Raw genomic sequence first — 17,691 nt, forward strand, 5'->3', positions numbered from 1 at the left:
CCATATATTTTCACTTCTGTGTGGAATATATATTAAAAAACGAACAAAATAGCAAAAATAACAAAATAGACTCACAGATATAGAGAACAAACTGGTGAAGAGTGTTGGAGGAAAGGGTGAAAAGGATTAAGATGTACAAACCACCAATTATAAAATTAGTAAGTAATGGGAATGTAATTTATAGCACAGAGGATATAGTCAATAATTTTATAATAACTTTGTATGGTGTCTGTTATAAAAATATTGAAGCACTGTGTTGGACACTTGAAGCTATTATTATATTGTACATCAACTATATGTTCATAAAAAGTTTTTAAAGAAATATTTTTTACTTCAGAAGTCATTATAATGTTTTCTTCTATACTTTTTAATATTATGCCACTCACATGTACTAAATCCATCCAAAACCACATTTATAAAATGTTGGAAGTTGGAATGCAATGTATTATTAAGTGGATAGCTACTTTTTCCAATACCATTTAGTTCTTTATCTCTTCAATCATCTTCAGTGCCATTTTAGCTGTATTTAAATTTTTTATGCATACTGGGGAATCTTTCTGGGTTTTCTTTCCCGTTAAATCTGTTAACATATTTCGACCTGAATGTCATGTCTTCTTTATTAAAACTTCAAGAAAATATTTTTTTAATAATTCATTTATTTAAATTGGAGGATAGTTACAATGCTGTGATGGGTTTTGCCATACATCAATATGAATAGGCATACATGTGTTCTTTCCATCCCTCCCCATTCCCTTTCTCCAGGTTGTCACAGAGCACTGGCTTTGGGTGCCCTATGTCATACATCAAACTCCTACTGGTCATCTGTTTTACATATGGTAAAGAATATCAGTTCAGTTCAGTCTTTCATTCGTGTCTGATTCTTTGCGACCCCATGAACCACAGCATGCCAGGCCTCCCTGTCCATCATCAACTCCCAGAGTTCACCCAAACTCATGTTCACTGAGTCAGTGATGCCACCAAACTTTCTCATCCTGTCGTCCCCTTGTCCTCCTGCCCTCAATCTTTCTCAGCAACAGAGTCTTTTCAAATGAGTCAGCTCTTCGCATCAGGTGGCCAAAGTATTGGAGTTTCAGCTTCAACATCAGTCCTTCCAATGAACACCCAGGACTGATTTCCTTTAGGATGGACTGGTTGGACCTCCTTGCAGTCCAAGGGACTCTCAAGAGTCTTCTCCAATACCACAGTTCAAAAGCATCAGTTCTTTGGTGCTCATCTTTCTTTACTGTCCAACTCTCACATCCATACATAACTATTGGAAAAACCATAGCTTTGAATAGATGAACCTTTGTTGGCAAAGCAATGTCTCTGCTTTTTATTATGCTGTCTAGGTTGGTCATAATTTTTATCCCAAGGAACAAGCATCTTTTAATTTCATGGCTGCAGTCACCATCTGCAGTGATTTTGGAGCACACACACACACACACACACACACACACACATAAAAATAAATTCAGTCACTGTTTTCATTGTTTCCCCATCTATTTGCCATTAAATGATTGGAATAGTTGCCATGATCTTAGTTCACTATCTTCATTACTTCCACCATAGTTTGATCTCAGGTCAAACAACAAGGAGTGAGCTCTGTCCATCAATAGAAAATTGGACAAAATATTTACTGAGAATGGCCCCACACATCAGAACAAGACCAGTTCCCCCTACAGTCAGTCTCTCCCATCAAGTAGCTTCCATAAGCCTCTTTTCCTAATCAGAGAGCAGACAGAATGAAAAACACAATCACAGAAAACTAATCAAACTGATGACATTGGCCACAGCCTTGTCTAACTCATGGTGTAGAGTTCTGACAAAATGTGGTCCACTGGAGAAGATAATGGCAAACCACTTCAGTATTCTTGCCTTGAGAACACTATGAACAGTATGAAAAGACAAAAAGTTATGGCATTGAATGATGAACTCTCTAGGTTGGTAGGTGCCCAATATGCTACTGGAGATCAGTGGAGAAGTAACTCCAAAAAGAATGAAGAGGGAAAGTCAAAGCGAAAACAATGCCCAGTTGTGGATGTGACTGGTGATGGAAGTAAAATCTGATGCTGTAAAGAACAATATTCCATAGGAACCTGGAATGTTAGGTGCATGAATCAAGGCAGATTGGAAGTGGTCAAACAGGAGGTGGCAAGAGTGAACACTGACAGTTTAGGAATAAGTGAACTAAAATAGACTGGAATGGTGAATTTAACTTAGATGACCATTATATCAACTACTAAGGGCAAGAATCCCTTAGAAGAAATGGAGGAGCCATCATAGTCAACAAGAGTCTGAAATGCAGTTCTTTGGTGCAGTCTCAAAAATGACAGTATGACGTCTGCCTGTTTTCTAAGGCAAACCATGCAATATAACAATAATCCAAGTCTATGCCCCAAGCAGTAATGCTGAAGAAGCTAAAGTTGAATGGTTTTATGAAGACCTACAAGATCTTTTGAAGCTAACACCCAGAAAAGATGTCTTTTTCATTATAGGGGACTGAAATGCCAAGTAGGATTCAAGAGATACTTGGAGTAACAGGAAAATTTGGCCTTGTAGTACAAAAGCAGGGGAAAGGCTAACAGAGTTTTGCCAAGAGAATGCATTGGTTATAACAAACACCCTCTTCCAACAATACAAGAGAAGACTCTACACATGGACATCGCCAGATAGTCAATACTGAAATCAGATTGATTATATTCTTTGCAGCCAAAGATGAAGAAGCTCTATACAGTCACCAAAAACAAGACCAAGAGCTGACTGCGGCTCAGATCATGAACTCCTTATTGCCAAATTCAGACTTAAATTGAAGAAAGTAGAGAAAACCACTAGACCACCCAGGTATGATCTAAATCTAATTCCTTGTAATTATACAGTGGAAGAGAAAAATAGATTTAAGGAATTAGATCTGATAGACAGGATGCCTGAAGAACTATGGACAGAGGTTCATGACATTGTATAGTAGGCAGTGATCAATACCATCCACAAGAAAAAAAAAAATACAAAAAGGCCAAATGGTTCTCTGAGGAGGCCTTACAAATAGCTGAGAAAAGAAGAGAATCAAAAGGTAAAGGAGAAAAGGAAAGATAAACCCATTTGAATACAATTTCCAAATAGCAAGGAGAGATAAGACAGCCTTCCTTAGTGATCAATGCAAAGAAATAGAGTGAAACAATAGAATGGGAAAGACTAGAGATCTCTTGAAGTAAATTAGAGATACCAAGGGAACATTTCATACAAAGATGGGCTCGATAAAGGAAAGAAATGATGTGGACCTAACAGAAGCAGAAGATATTAAGAAGTGGCAAGACATACAAAAAAGATCTTCATGATTCAGATAACCACAATGGTGTGATCACTCACCTAGAGCCAGACATCCTGGAATACGAAGTCGAGTGGACTTTAGGAAGCATCACTGCAAAAAAAGCTAGTGGAGGTGATGGAATGCCAGCTGAGTTATTTTAAATCCTTATAGATAAGCTGTGAATGTGCTGCAGTCAATATGCCAGTAAATTTGGAAAACTCAGCAGTGGCCACAGGACTGGAAAGTTCAGTTTTCTTTCCAATCCCAAAGCGAGGCAATGCCAAAGAATATTCAAATTACTGCACAATGGCACTCATCTCACATGCTAGCAAAGTAAAGCTCAAATGCTTCAAGCTAGGCTGCAACAGTATGTGAACTATGAAATTCCAGATGTTCAAGCTGGATATGGAAAGGCAGACGAACCAAAGATCAAATTGCCAACATCAAAAAAGCAAGAGAGTTCCAGAAAAGCATATATTTCTGCTTTATTGACTATGCCAAAGCCTTTGACGCTGTGGATTGCAACAAACTGTGTAATATTCTTAAAGAGATCGGAATACCAGACCACCTAACCAGCCTCCTGAGAAATCTGTGTGCAGGTAAAGAAGCAACAGTTAGAACTGGACATGGAAAAACAGACAGGTTCCAAATCAGGAAAGGAGTACATCAAAGCTGTATATTGTCACCCTGATTATTCAATGTATATTCAGAGTAAATCCTGTGCAATGCTGGATTGGATGAAGCACAAGCTGGAATCAAGATTGCCAGAAGAATTATCAATAACCTCAGATATACAGATAACACTACCCTTATGGCAGAAAGTGAAGAACTAAAGAACCTCTTGATGAAAGTGATAGAAGGGAGTGAAAGATTGTCTTAAAACTCAATGTTCAGAAAACTAAGATCATGGCATCTGGTCCCATCACTTCATGGCAAACAATATGGAAAAACAATGGAGAAACAATGGAAACAATGACAGACTTTATTTCTGTGTGTGTGTGCTCCAAAATCACTGCAGATGGTGATTGCAGCCATGAAAAGAACTGCCATATGACCCAGCAATCCCACTGCTGGGCATACACACCAAGGAAACCAGAATTGAAAGAGACACATGTACCCCAATGTTCATCACAGCACTGTTTATAACAGCCAGGACATGGAAACAACCTAGATGTCCATCAGCAGATGAATGGATAAGAAAGCTGTGGTACATATACACAATGGAGTATTACTCAGCCATTAAAAAGAATACATTTGCATCAGTTCTAATGAGATGGATGAAACTGGAGCCGATTATACAGAGTGAAGTAAGCCAGAAATAAAAACACCAATACAATATACTAACACATATATATGGAATTTCAAAAGATGGTAATGATAACCCTGTATGTGAGACAGCAAAAGAGACACAGATGTATAGAATGGACTTTTGGACTCCGAGGGAGAGGAAGAGGGTGGGATGATTTGGGAGAATGGCACTGAAACATGTATACTATTATGTAAGAAATGAATTGCCAGACTATGTTCGATGCAGGATACAGTATGTTTGGGGCTGGTGCACGGGGATGATCCAGAGAGATGATATGGGGTGGGAGGTGGGAGGGGGGTTCAGGATTGGGAACTCATGTACACCCGTGGTGAATTCATGTCAATGTATGGCAAAAACCAATACAGTATTGTAAAGTAAAATAAAGTAAAAATAAAAATAAAAGTATACAGAGCATAAAAAAAGGAAAGAAAGAAAGAAAGAAATGAATTTCCAGTCCAGGTTTGATGCAGGATACAGGATGCTTGGGGCTGGTGCGCTGGGATGAACCAGAGGGATGGTATGGGGAGGGAGGTGGGTGGGGAATTCAGGATTGGGAACACGTGTACACTCGTGGAAGATTCATGTTGATGTATGGCAAAACTAATACAATATTGTAAAGTAATTAACCTCCAATTAAAATAAATAAATTTAAATTGAAAAAAAAAAAGATGCTTGCTCCTTGGAAGAAAAGCTATGACCATCCTAGACAACATAATAAAAAGCAGAGATATTACTTTTCCAACAAAGGTCTATCTAGTCAAAGCTATGGTTTTTCCAATAGTCATGTATGGATGTGAGATTTGGATTCTAAATAAAGCTGAGAGCCAAAGAATTGATGCTTTTGAATTGTATGGTTGGAGAAGACTCTTGGGAGTACCTTGGATTGCAAGGAGATCCAACCAGTCCATCCTAGAGGAAATCAGTCCTGAATATTCACTGAAACAACTGATGCTGAAGTTGAAACTCCAATACTTTGGCCACTTGATGCGAAGAGCTGATTCACTGGAAAAGATCCTGATTCTGGGTAAGATTGAAGGCTGGAGGGCAATGGATTGACAGAGTATGAAAAAGTTGGATGGTATCACCGACTCGATGGACATGAGTTTGAGAAAATTCCAAAAGTTGGTGATGGGGTAGGAAGCCTACTATGCTGCAGTCCATGGGGTCACAAAGAGTCAGACATGACAGAGTGACTAAACTGAAGTGTATTTTTCAAAAACGACCATTTTAGTTTCCTACAGTGTTATTCTCTCCCTGTGACACTCCCTCCTGCATGATTGGCATTTATGTGCCCTGTTTTTAGCCAGAGAAGATTATCTTAAACCATGAAGTTTGGCAAAATGATACCAAATAACATGAGGTTTTTATAAAAATGCAGTTCTTCTCTACCTTGCATTCTTTGGATACTCACTGCTGGAGCCCACTACTGTTTCATGAGAAAGTTCAGGCAGCCCCCAGAAAGGTCATGTGTAGAGGAAATTAAAAAGTACATATGTAGCCTAGCGTGAGCACTGAGCACCAAATGGTCATCTTGAAAGTGGATCCTCCGTATCCTAATGAAGCTGCTTCAACAGATGCCATCTCCAACAGATGGAGAAAAGACAAGCTCTCCCCAGTAAATTCTGAAAACATTGTAGATTTATAAACAACAACAAAAAAAAATATTGCTGTTTTAAGCTGCTAAATTTTAGGGTGGTCTGTTATGCACCCTAAATATCTGATTTGTTTGCATGTCCTAACTGTGATTAAGAGTGTGTTGTTTTCGTTCTTTATTTGCTAAGTCGTGTCTGACTCTTTTGGGACCCCACAGACTCTAGCCCACAGGCTGATCTGTCCATTGGATTTCCCAGGCAAGAATTCTGGAATGGTTTGTCATGTTCTTTTCCAGGGTATCTTCCCAACCCAGGGATCACACATCCCCTGCACTGAGGGCAGATTCCTTACCACTGAGCTACTTGGGAAGCCCTAACTTATAGTGTGAAAGTGAAAATGTAAATTGCTCAGTCGTGCACTCTTTGTAACCCCTTGGACTGCAGCCCACCAGGTTCCATGGGATTTCCCAGGCAAGAAAAACTTCCATGAATTAATTGTATATATATATATATATATATATATACATACATATATATGTATATACACTTTTCCAAACTCTCTTCTTCTAGTATTGTGTTTTTACAGACTTGCAGGGAGGTTCCACATAGACAATTCTTTCTTCTTCAAATAATAGGTTGTTTTTTGTTTTGTTGTTGTTTCTAATAAAATGCAGTGTTGACGAAAAGTAGTGAAAAGCTCATCTTTATCTTCCTTACCCTGATTTTGGGGAGGACATTTCAAAATTTTATTTTTAAAATTAGTAATCAGAGGGTTACGTCAGCAAGACAGTAAATTCCAAACCCTCCTTGTTCCCATGGAAACACCAGCTCAACACGAATACATGGACCAATTCACTTAATAATAAATGGAGAAACCAGTTTGAGAGGCTCTCGCACCCAAGGCAAGTGTGAAACCAGCCACATTGAAACTGGTAGGAAATGCCATACCGCCCATTTGCTACAGTTCCTCCTCTAGGAATGGGGAGAAAACTCCCAACTTCTGTTTCTCCCTGAGAAGGAAAAGAAAATATGGAAACACAAGTCCAACAATCAGATGTTTAAGAGGTCTATGTGAAAAATTTATTTCTGTTTTCCTTGAATCTAAGTGATAGAAAAGGGTTCTACATTGGGGATAACTGACTACACAGGCAATGATCTGAACTAATAAACACTAGCTTTCCATAGTTCCTCTCCTTAGCTCAGTATAGAATGGATAGGAGAAAACCTAGACTTTTGACTATCCCCTGAGGAGGGGAAAGAGTTAGGTATGCATCTAATATTTCAGATTTTTGTGGGGGCAGGGGGACTTCCCAAAGAATTCAGTACAGTTCAATCGCTCAGTCGTGTCTGACTCTGCAACCCCATGGACCACAGCACGCCATGTCATCCAGCCATCTCATCCTCTGTCGTCCCTTTCTCCTGCCTTCAATCTTTCCCAGCATCAGGGTCTTTTCAAATGAGTCAGCTCTTCGCATCAGGTGGCCAAAGTATTGAAGTTTCAGCTTCAACATAAGTCCTTCCAGTGAACACCCAGGACTGATCTCCTTTAGGATGGACTGGTTGGATCTCCTTGCAGTCCAAAGAATTACTTTCTGTCTTACTGTATTGAGGTGCTGAAGGGACCTGCATACTCTCACTGCCTGAGATACAGTAGAGAACAAAAGAAATTTGGATGGCTTGCTGCTACTTCAGAAGACCTGTGTGGTAAGGCAGAGAGACCCAATACAATTAGGTGACCTCAAGGTAAAAATACAAAAATGGAACACCTGATCAACATGCTAGCTTTTCAGGGAGGCTGCCTGAGGAACTGATTTCTGTCTTGTCTGACTTCCTGTGCTGATGGTTCCCAGGATACTCTAGAAGTCTAGCTGCTGTTGAAAACAAAAGAGAGCTGGGTGACTTGCAGCAGCTTCAAAGAACCTGCAGAACCACATAAAGACACAGGAGGGAGCAGGAGATTATGAGCTCCTGTAAAAGGAAACCTGCAAATCCCTCTAAAAGGAATTTACAGGCACTAGTCCAGAGAAGATGAATCAAAAGAAAAGATTTAGGAGGCCGGCAGAATCTTTAACTGCTGCTTAGTGAAGGTCTTCTCTGTACAAAGCCAGTCCTTAAAAACTGGTTTTTATTGTTCAGTAGATCAGTCCTGTCTAAATCTGCAGTCCCATGAACTGCAGCACACCAGGCTTTCCTGTCCCTCAGACTCTCCTGGAACTTGCTCAAACTCATGTCCATCAAGTCAGTGATGTCATCCAACCATCTCATCCTCTGTCATCCTGTGATCCCTTTCTTCTTCCATCAATATTTCCTAGCATTGGGGTCTTTTCCAATGAGCAGACTCTTTGGCTGAGGTGGCCAAAACGTTGGACCTTCAGTTTCAGCATCACTCCTTCCAATGAATATTCAAGATTGATTTCCTTTAGGATTGACTGGGTTGATCTCCTTGCTGTACAAGGACCTCTCAAGAGTCTTTCCAATGCCACAGTTCAAAAGCATCAATTCTTCGGTACTCAGACTTTTTTATGGTCCAAGTCTCACATCCACACTTGACTACTGGAGAAACCATAGCTTTGACTTCATGGAACTGTCAGCAAAGTTATGTCATGCTTTTTAATAAACTGTCCAGGTTTGTCATAGCTTTACTTCTAAGGAGTAAGTGTTTTTTAATTTCATGACTGCAATCACCATCCACAGTGATTTTGGAGCCCAAGAAAATAAAGTCTGTTACTGTTTCCATTGTTTTCCCATCTATTCACCATGAAGTGATGGAACTGGATGCCATGATCTTCTTAGTTTTTTGAAAAACTGGTAGAGGTGACTATTTTTTCAAAAGTGCAGATCCCAAACCAAAGTGACAAAGCACAAAAAGAGACAAGGAAATCTGACCCACTTAAAAAAAAAAAAAAACTTCAGAAACTGACCCTAAAGTATTAATATATGAATTATCTGATAAAGAATTCAAAATAACTATCATAAAGATACTCAACAAGTTTAGAAAAAATGATGCAAGAACATAATTGGAATACAAAAAGGAAAGAAAAATATAAAAAAGTACCAAGCACTAATTTTGGAGTTGAAGAATACTATAACTGAATTGAAAAATTCACCAGAGGGGTTCAAAAACAGATTTGATTAAGCAGAAGAAAGAATCAGCAAACTCTAAGAGAAGAGTTTACCTAGGAGGATATTATCTAGTCAGAGGAACAAAAAGGTAAAAGAATTTAAAAGCGTGAAAAAAGCTTTATATGTAAATTTGACTAGGTAACAGTGTCTTATTATACTTCCTGTCAGTCTTCTAAGATTTTATGTAAGTTTCATAAAGGAAGAGGCTGTGTCTTTCTGGCTTTTTATAGTGTCTTTGTTTTTTCTATTACAATGGTGTAAATACATGTTCAATGAATATATGTTTAATGGTAGTTGAATGAATGGATGCATTAGTCAGTTTCATGAACATTAGCACTCTAGTAACACTTTATTCTGCTGTACTTTTCTGCTTCTTGATCTTTCTCCACTAATTATGGCACTTGCTATACCCAACACTCTTTTTTCTAGTTCGATCTGTCCTTCCATTTTTGCTGTCTTAGATTTAGCAAGAAGTATAACTCATAAGTACAATAAGGACATGATTGTCTCATGAAGATGTTGATGCAGTTTCACTGGACATTTCTGAAATGTGCTAATATGGAAAATAATCTGCAAGAAATATATACATATATATATAAATTACTTTGCTGTTCACTTAAAACTAACATGATTGCAAATCAACTATACTTAAATAAAAAAAGAAAATAAATTTAAAAAATTATGGCATCTTCTATTGCTTAGAACTGATCTATTAATTTCCTCTCAGAGAGATGAGCATAAAAAAGAAATCTACTTGGACATAAGGTGTTATATTCATTTCCAAGTATATTTTATGAGAGGTTATAAATTTTGATGATTGGCAGGCTTGGCTTGGACCACGATGGATGCCAGCATATCTTGTAATAATGTCTATTTGATGATTGGGAAGGAAGCTCACTGAATAGAAACAATGAAGAAAGCATCATCACAGATTGATTTCCAGATAAACATGGGTGGGAAAGAAACAGAAACAAGTAGAAAGCCTTCATTTACCTTCATCACTGTAGCTAAATTGCTGAGATAGTCCAATAGCTTTTAGTTATTTTCTCCAGATTGCAACCACCATTTTTATTTCACTGGATGTGTGTGTTTGTGAGGAAAGCTCTGCCTAATTTGAAATGAGTTATTTGAATGACTTCGTTGGTGGCTCAGACGGTAAAACATCTACCTATAATGCAGGAGACCTGGATTCAATCCCTGGGTCAAAAGGATCACCTGGAGAAGGAAATGGCAACCCACTCCAGTATTCTTGCCTGGAAAATCCCATGGACAGAGGAGCCTGGTGGGCTACAGTCCATGGGGTCGCAAAGAGTGGGACAAGACTAAGCAACTTCACTATTTGAATGAAGATTGGTTTTATAGGTATGTTATGTATATATGGAGAACTTGGGGGAACAATTGAGTGTAGAAATAGTAGTACTTCTGCTGTCTTTTATGTTGTTACTAAAGTACTACTAGAACATTTTGGATCATATTTTATCATTAAGCATGCTGATTTAGTTTCCGGTTATTAACATTTTACTCAAAAAGTCAGGGACAGAATGACCTCATAAAACATTTGTGTCATTTGTGTGGTATATCTTTCAATGAACAGTGATATAAATTGTTCCACAATGGACACAAATATATTTTCACATTAGTCTAACAAATCTTATAGCTCTTGTTAGTTGGCTTTTGAATGATCACAACCATTAAATACAGAAATTGAATTATTCCCCCAAAGAACTCTAACTAAAAACATTTTGTATGATTCTAAACGGAGCAAAACGGTGAACCAGGAGCAACTTTAGAATGAGAGTTGCAAGGAATTAGAAGTCCTGGGCCAGCATACTCTGTACCTCAGTTTCTGAATTCCACTTTATTATTCAGGAGAGTGAATCTGGTATTTACTGATGTGACATAAATGCCTGAGGCATGAATCCGTGAGCTAACGAGGGTCACTTGTTAACTGTTTTTGGCATGTGTGCATTTAGGGAAGTTACAGTTTGGCATTTTGCTTCGATGGCTTATCATGTGTATCTTCCTCTGTCAACCACTAAATATAAAAGCCTTCAGGTTAGTTTTAACGCAAAGGGCACTAGCTTAAGAACAAGTAGTGAATTGGAAGAAACATAGAGTTTCAAGTTAGGCTGGAAAACACTTAACAGCTCTATGAATTTGTATAGTTATTTAAGTGATCTGAAACTCAATGTCCTATCCACTTCACAGCACCTTATGAAGGTTAAGGAGGCAAAGTACATACAATTCCTGTGGTGCCATCAATTTGATGCCTCCTGTCTTTCTGCCCTGGTCTACACTTTATGTCATACAGTGTGCACTTCAGTCTTTTAGAAAATTTTGCTTGCTGATAATTTTATTCTTCAGGGCTCTCTGAAAATCTATCCATAATTCCTCAACTTCTAATTAAGCAAATTTTTGCTTCTTTTATCTCCTTCCTAGAATAGGCAAAATTTAATAATTGCATATACTTGTGCTTCTTTAGAATGTTCTTGGTTTATGAAAAGTGATTTTTGTTGGAGGGTTTCTGCCTTCAGCAAGACAGTCAAGGCATTTTTCTGTTGATAGTTTCTACTTAGCATCTTCAAATAAATAACTATTTGAAGCCCACACTGTCATTTGCAGAATGTTGGTGGGTAAAGCCACATTGTTCTTCCTTTCTTCCTTCCTGAGAGAAGTATCTTAAATTTGTTCTGGAGAGATAGAATGTGCCTTATATAACTGAAAACAAGTGTGTATTGAGGACCTATTATGCATCAGTAGTCACTGTGCAGGGCTTGAATTATGACCAAAGTAAATATTCTTTACACTCCAAGGTGGATCTCATTATTAGACCTGCTACATAGCAGTTATGATCCAATGTAATGAAACTGCTGCAATCTGACAGGTCTGTGTTGCAGTCTGTTTAAGCAAGGGTTCATACAAAGGGTAAAATTTAAGCTCATAATGATATTAGAGTTTACTTTTAAAGGCTGGGTTGGGGTAGGTGAGATAATTGTATTTTAGTCAGAGGGGAGAAATGACACATATAAAAGTAAGGAGCTAGGAATGAGCCTGACATTTCCCAGGGATGACAATTAGTTCAGCATCAGCAGAGCCTAGGATGTGTGTGGGAGAAGGGTAGAAGATTGGATTCGACAGATAGGTAGCAGCTGCCTCATGATGGGGAGTCTATGAAACTTTCATAGCAGAAAACTTACTTAATCAGATTTGCATTTTAAAAATAGCACCCGGGAGGCATTGCTTGTGGAGGGTGAATTCTAAGAGTCAAATCCAAAATTAAAGGGTTCATTTTCTGGGCTATTGCAATAGTCTCCAGGCAAAAGATAATAAAGGATGGTATAGAAGGGCCCAGGGATGGGCAGTGCTTTTGTACATATTCATTAAGATTGTGAACCTGAGAAGTATATTACTTTAATAATACTCTTAACCTTCGTAATTTTCTGTTTTCTCATTTGTAAAATGACAGTGATAGTACTTCTCCTGCAGAGTTGTGGGGAAAAAAATGAACAAGATAGTGTATGTAAAGTACTTAAGATACTAACTAGCAAACAACACATTTTCAATAATTAGTATTTAAGTGGTATTATCAAAAGCATTGTGTTGTACTTGAATAGAAAGAGGAGGATAAGGAAGAAGAAATTGCCCAGATGTCTACCACTTATCGAAAAGCAGGGTTTGAGCAAGGGTAACTTCAATTTGGGGCATGTTTAGTTGGAATTGCCTGTGGGACAATCAGCTAATGCTGTCCCATTGTCATTTGGATATGTAGTGTGTGGGATGCATAAAACTAATCTGAAGGTTCTTCCTTGAGAAACATTCATTCCTTCATTTCTCATCTCCCATAGAGGGCAAGGGTTTCCACTTTTATGAAGGGAAGAGTAGTAGAAGGGCTCTCTTGACTCATTTTTCCAAGTCAGTAGAATATATGTATGGGAACCCAGTAAGTAAAGCACAGGCCTTCCTTTTGTTTTCTTCTTATTCTTTATTCTCTCCCTCTCTCTGTTTCTCTGTCTGTCTGACTCTCTCCCCACTCTGCTCCCTCTTTTTCTTTCTGACTTTGGTCCACGTGTACTAGACTCATTACTGCTTTTTGTTGTTGTTGTCAGGTTGTCCACTAGGACAGGACCTGCACAGCAGTGATGCCTGGAATCTCTGGTTGTTCCATCTAGAAATGAGTGAGTCCATTCAATTCAAATTGAGAAAAATTAGAGGCCAATCTGAACTCAGGGCCAAGGTACAGCAGTATTCCAAATTTACCAACAATGCCACTGAAAGTTTGTTCCTTAACTAACTTCTGGAGTTATTTTAGATTTTCTTTCTCCCACAATTCAAGGGGAAAAATTTGTGATTTAACATTTGAAATCCCTAAATAGATATGGATGTGGAAGTCATAATTGCAAATATGAGGATAGAAGTTGTGTGAGTGAAATTGCTCAGAGGAAATTTTAGGAAATGAGGAGAGAAGACGCAGATGATAAGAACATTTGTCTTTGGGAGATCAGCAAAGCTTGCAAAAAATGAGGAGGCATGCCAGGGAAATATGAAAACCAAGAATGAGAACTAGTCCTCTGGCATCATGACCAGTTTATTCCAAATTCTGATTAAAACCAAAACAGAGATATAAAACAACAACAAAAAAAGTATGTCATGACAGAGAAGGGTCTACTTTTACAACATGCAATTCCTTGTTTTCCAGACCTACATTCAAAGATAAAGACCCAAAGTGGGAGGGCGGGTCAAAATATTGTTAGACTGGGTTTAGAGTAGAGAAAAGGGGCTATCAGAACATCACACACTTTCAGTAACAGGCCCACCTCAGCTAGCTCACCAACAATTTTCACTCACTGAGACAGACTGCATTAGAATTTTGGAGGTAGGGTGCACAATCTAGGCGAAGGATGCTAGAAAGCAAGTGCTTGTTGAGGAGATGAGTGACTGTTATAAATAGCAAATGTCCAACCACTTCATGTTGATAACTAGGTGCCACAAATGACAGGCCGAATGAAGTAGCTGAGGCTACTGTGTTCACAAAGGGATCAGGAGCTAAAAGAGAAACCCCTGGAAAAAAGAGACATTATTTGTTCTCCAGGGATTTATTAAACATAGTAGAAGCAGTCTGCCAGCAATTTATCAGCCTTTTCATTTGAGGAGGAGGTAATGAATTTTATTTAGCGAGGAAGACTGCTTTCCACTAAGGAGAAGAAAGCCAAGAAAACAGGAACATCAGCACTCATGGGAATATGTTAAAACACAGAATTCTCCTTATTAATGCTGAATTAATGGGCACATACTTGCCCTCTGTTCTTCTGAAACACAAAAGCAAAAAACAAAAAAGTGGGCTACAGATTGGGAGAAAAGGGAAGGACCGTGCTGCAGAAGTTGATAAACAGGTTATTCTAGATCACAGCATTCTTAAGACACTGATCATCACTCTTAATAGTAGTTGATGGCACGTTTTCAACAGCATTTGCTCTGCCTACTGAATGTTCCCAAAGTTCTCTTTGTACTAAAAGAATGAATAGGGTGAGCCTGTGTGAGACAGGAGTTTCTGTCCCTGGCACTCAAAATATTATAATTAGGCCCAAATGTCTTGCCTTGGTCATCTGGGAAGATTCAGAAAAAGTGGAAGATGGAAAGGTACGATATGACTTAACTCATTGTTAGCTAAGTCTTTTTATCTCTTGCTGATTTAGATTATGTGTACATATGCCCAAGCAAATGTGTATGTGAGAGTATGGGGGAGGGGCATTCACTGTGGTATTGTTGAGTCAGAACTGGTTTTGATTTGGTTTTGAAGGATCTTTTGAGGATAATCAAATACCCTCTTCCATCTTTGTTCTAATATGTTGTGATGGTCCTATGATAGCTCTTCCTAGAGCCCTCAGTTCAGTTCAGTTCAGTCCCTCAGTCATGTCCGACTTTTTGCAATACCATGAATTGCAGCACGCCAGGCCTCCTTGTCCATCACTAACTTCTGGAGTTCAGTCAAATTAGACCCTCACAAATGCTACATTTGCCAATGGGGCTTTCATCCATTGAGCTGAGGTTGCCAGTAAATCCTTTGAAGTCTGCTAGCCCAAAGTTCAGAGAAGGCAATGGGAGCCCACTCCAGTACTCTTGCCTGGAGAATTCCATAGAGGGAGGAGCCTAGTGGGCTGCCATCTATGGGGTCGCACAGAGTTGGACATGACTAAAGCAACTTAGCAGCAGCAGCAGCAGCAGCACAAAGTTAGAAGCAAGTATATGCAACTACACTTTGTTGTTCAGTCAATAAGTCATGTCTGACTCTTTGTGACACCATGGACTGCAGCATGCCAGGCCTCCCTGTCCCTCACCATCTCCTGGAGTTTGCCCATTGAGTTCATGTCCAATGAATCACTGATGCCATCCAACCATATCTTCCTCTGTCACCCACTTCTCCCCCTGCTTTCAATCTTTCCCCAGGTCTTTTCCAATGAATGGGTTCTTTGGATCAGGTGGTCAAAGTATCAGAGCTTCAGCATCAGTCCTTCCAATGAATATGCAGGACTGATTTCCCTTAGGTGTAAGTGGCTTGATTTCCTTGCAGTCCAAGGAACTCTCAAGAGTCTTCTCCAGGGCCACAATTTGAAAGCATCAGTTCTTCCGTGCTCAGCCTTCTTTACAGTTCAACTCTCACATCTGTATATGACTATTGGAAAAACCATAGCTTTGACTATATGGACCTTAGTCAGCAAAATGATGTCTTTGTTTTTTAATACGCTGTCTAGGTTTGTCTTAGCCTTCCTTCCAAGAAGCAAGTGTCTTTTCATTTCATGGCTGCAGTCACAATTCTCAGTGATTTTAGAGCCCAATAAGAGGAAATCTGTCACTGCTTCTACCTTTTCCCCTTCTATTTATCATGAATGATGGGACTGGATGACATGATCTTAGTTTTTTTTTTTTAATATTAAGTTTTAAGCCAGCTTTTTCACCCTCCTCCTACACCCTCATCAAGAGGCTCTTTAGTTCTCTACACTTTAACACAGTGATGTAAATTCACATGCAAATGCAATGTTTACATTATGAGTGTAATTTGTTTACAGAGATACAATTTGAGCAGATTGGGAAGTTTCTTGTGCATTTGTGGCCTCCTCTATGAAAACCTGGCCACTCTAAGTGAAAGCTGTGAATATTCCCAGCTAGGCCCATAAAGGAAGACACACATTCACTTTCTTCTCAAGAAAGCCTTACAAAACAAGACAGGCCTTCTGGCTGCTCTGTGATGACATGTCATTGCTATTAATTTGCTATAATCCCCTGACTAAGAAAAGTTCTGTCCTGACCAGAAAAGTTGAGCTCAGAGTGCCTCAGGAATATGTAGAATATGAATGAATTTTAGTTTCACCTTTTCTACCCATTAATTTCAGTGTGCCCTTTTTGGAGAGAAAAGAACTGTAAATTTTTCTCACATGGAATATGGACCTTTTGTTGTGAATCTCTACTGTATTTTGTTATCAGTGAGGTTGGAGATGGCAATAAACTTGTTTTGGCTTTGTGTCTGGTTGATAGTTCACCATGTTCTCTTTCTTTCAGGCCCTATTTGATTAAGGACTAGAAACAACTTTTAAAAACCAGGAATTTCACTTTTAACAATCTAAAACACTTAACTAGCATTTTTCAAATTACAGCTCAAGGTCCAATTGTGAGCCAAAAATGCCTTCTTAACGGGTCAGGAATTTATTCAAGAAAAAAAGTATTTTCCTGAATTATTATACAGTATTCTTGCCTGGAGAATCCAATGGACAGAGGAACCTGGTGGGTTGCAATCCATTGGGTTGCACAGAGTTGGGGACGATTGAGCAACTAACACTTTCACTTTCTTTCAAATAATGCAAAATTTCATTTAGGTCTGTTTGGAGTTAAGACCAAGGCTATCTCCTTTGGATACTGCAAGTTGGTGTACATAAACTAATAGCTTGTTAGCAGAGTTTGATGAGATGGTTATTTAGTGTTCTTTTAAAATACACATTTAAAAGGTTCCTACTACATACTTAAGTATATAATGGACTTCTTTGGAATTTCTGTGAATTATCAGCATTTGTTTGATTTCCATAAGCTATTAGTTTTGCTTTAGAATGATAATGCATAGTTAGTTTATCATAGTTTCTTTTGACATTTTGAGAAAGACTATGCTAGATTGGCCCTAGTTGTCCTTTGCATTGCAAAGCTTTTGGCATCCCTACTCTCCTTGCCATGGACTTCCCTGGTGGCTCAGTGGTATAGAATCTAAATGCCAACACAGGAGACAGAGGTTCAATCCCTGGGTCAGGAAGATACCCTGGGGAAGGAAATGGCAAACTACTACAATATTTTTGCTTAGGAAATCTCATGGACAGAGGAAG

This window comes from Capricornis sumatraensis, chromosome 1 (genome assembly GCF_032405125.1).
Source record: "Capricornis sumatraensis isolate serow.1 chromosome 1, serow.2, whole genome shotgun sequence".
NCBI classification, from domain to species: domain Eukaryota; kingdom Metazoa; phylum Chordata; class Mammalia; order Artiodactyla; family Bovidae; genus Capricornis; species Capricornis sumatraensis.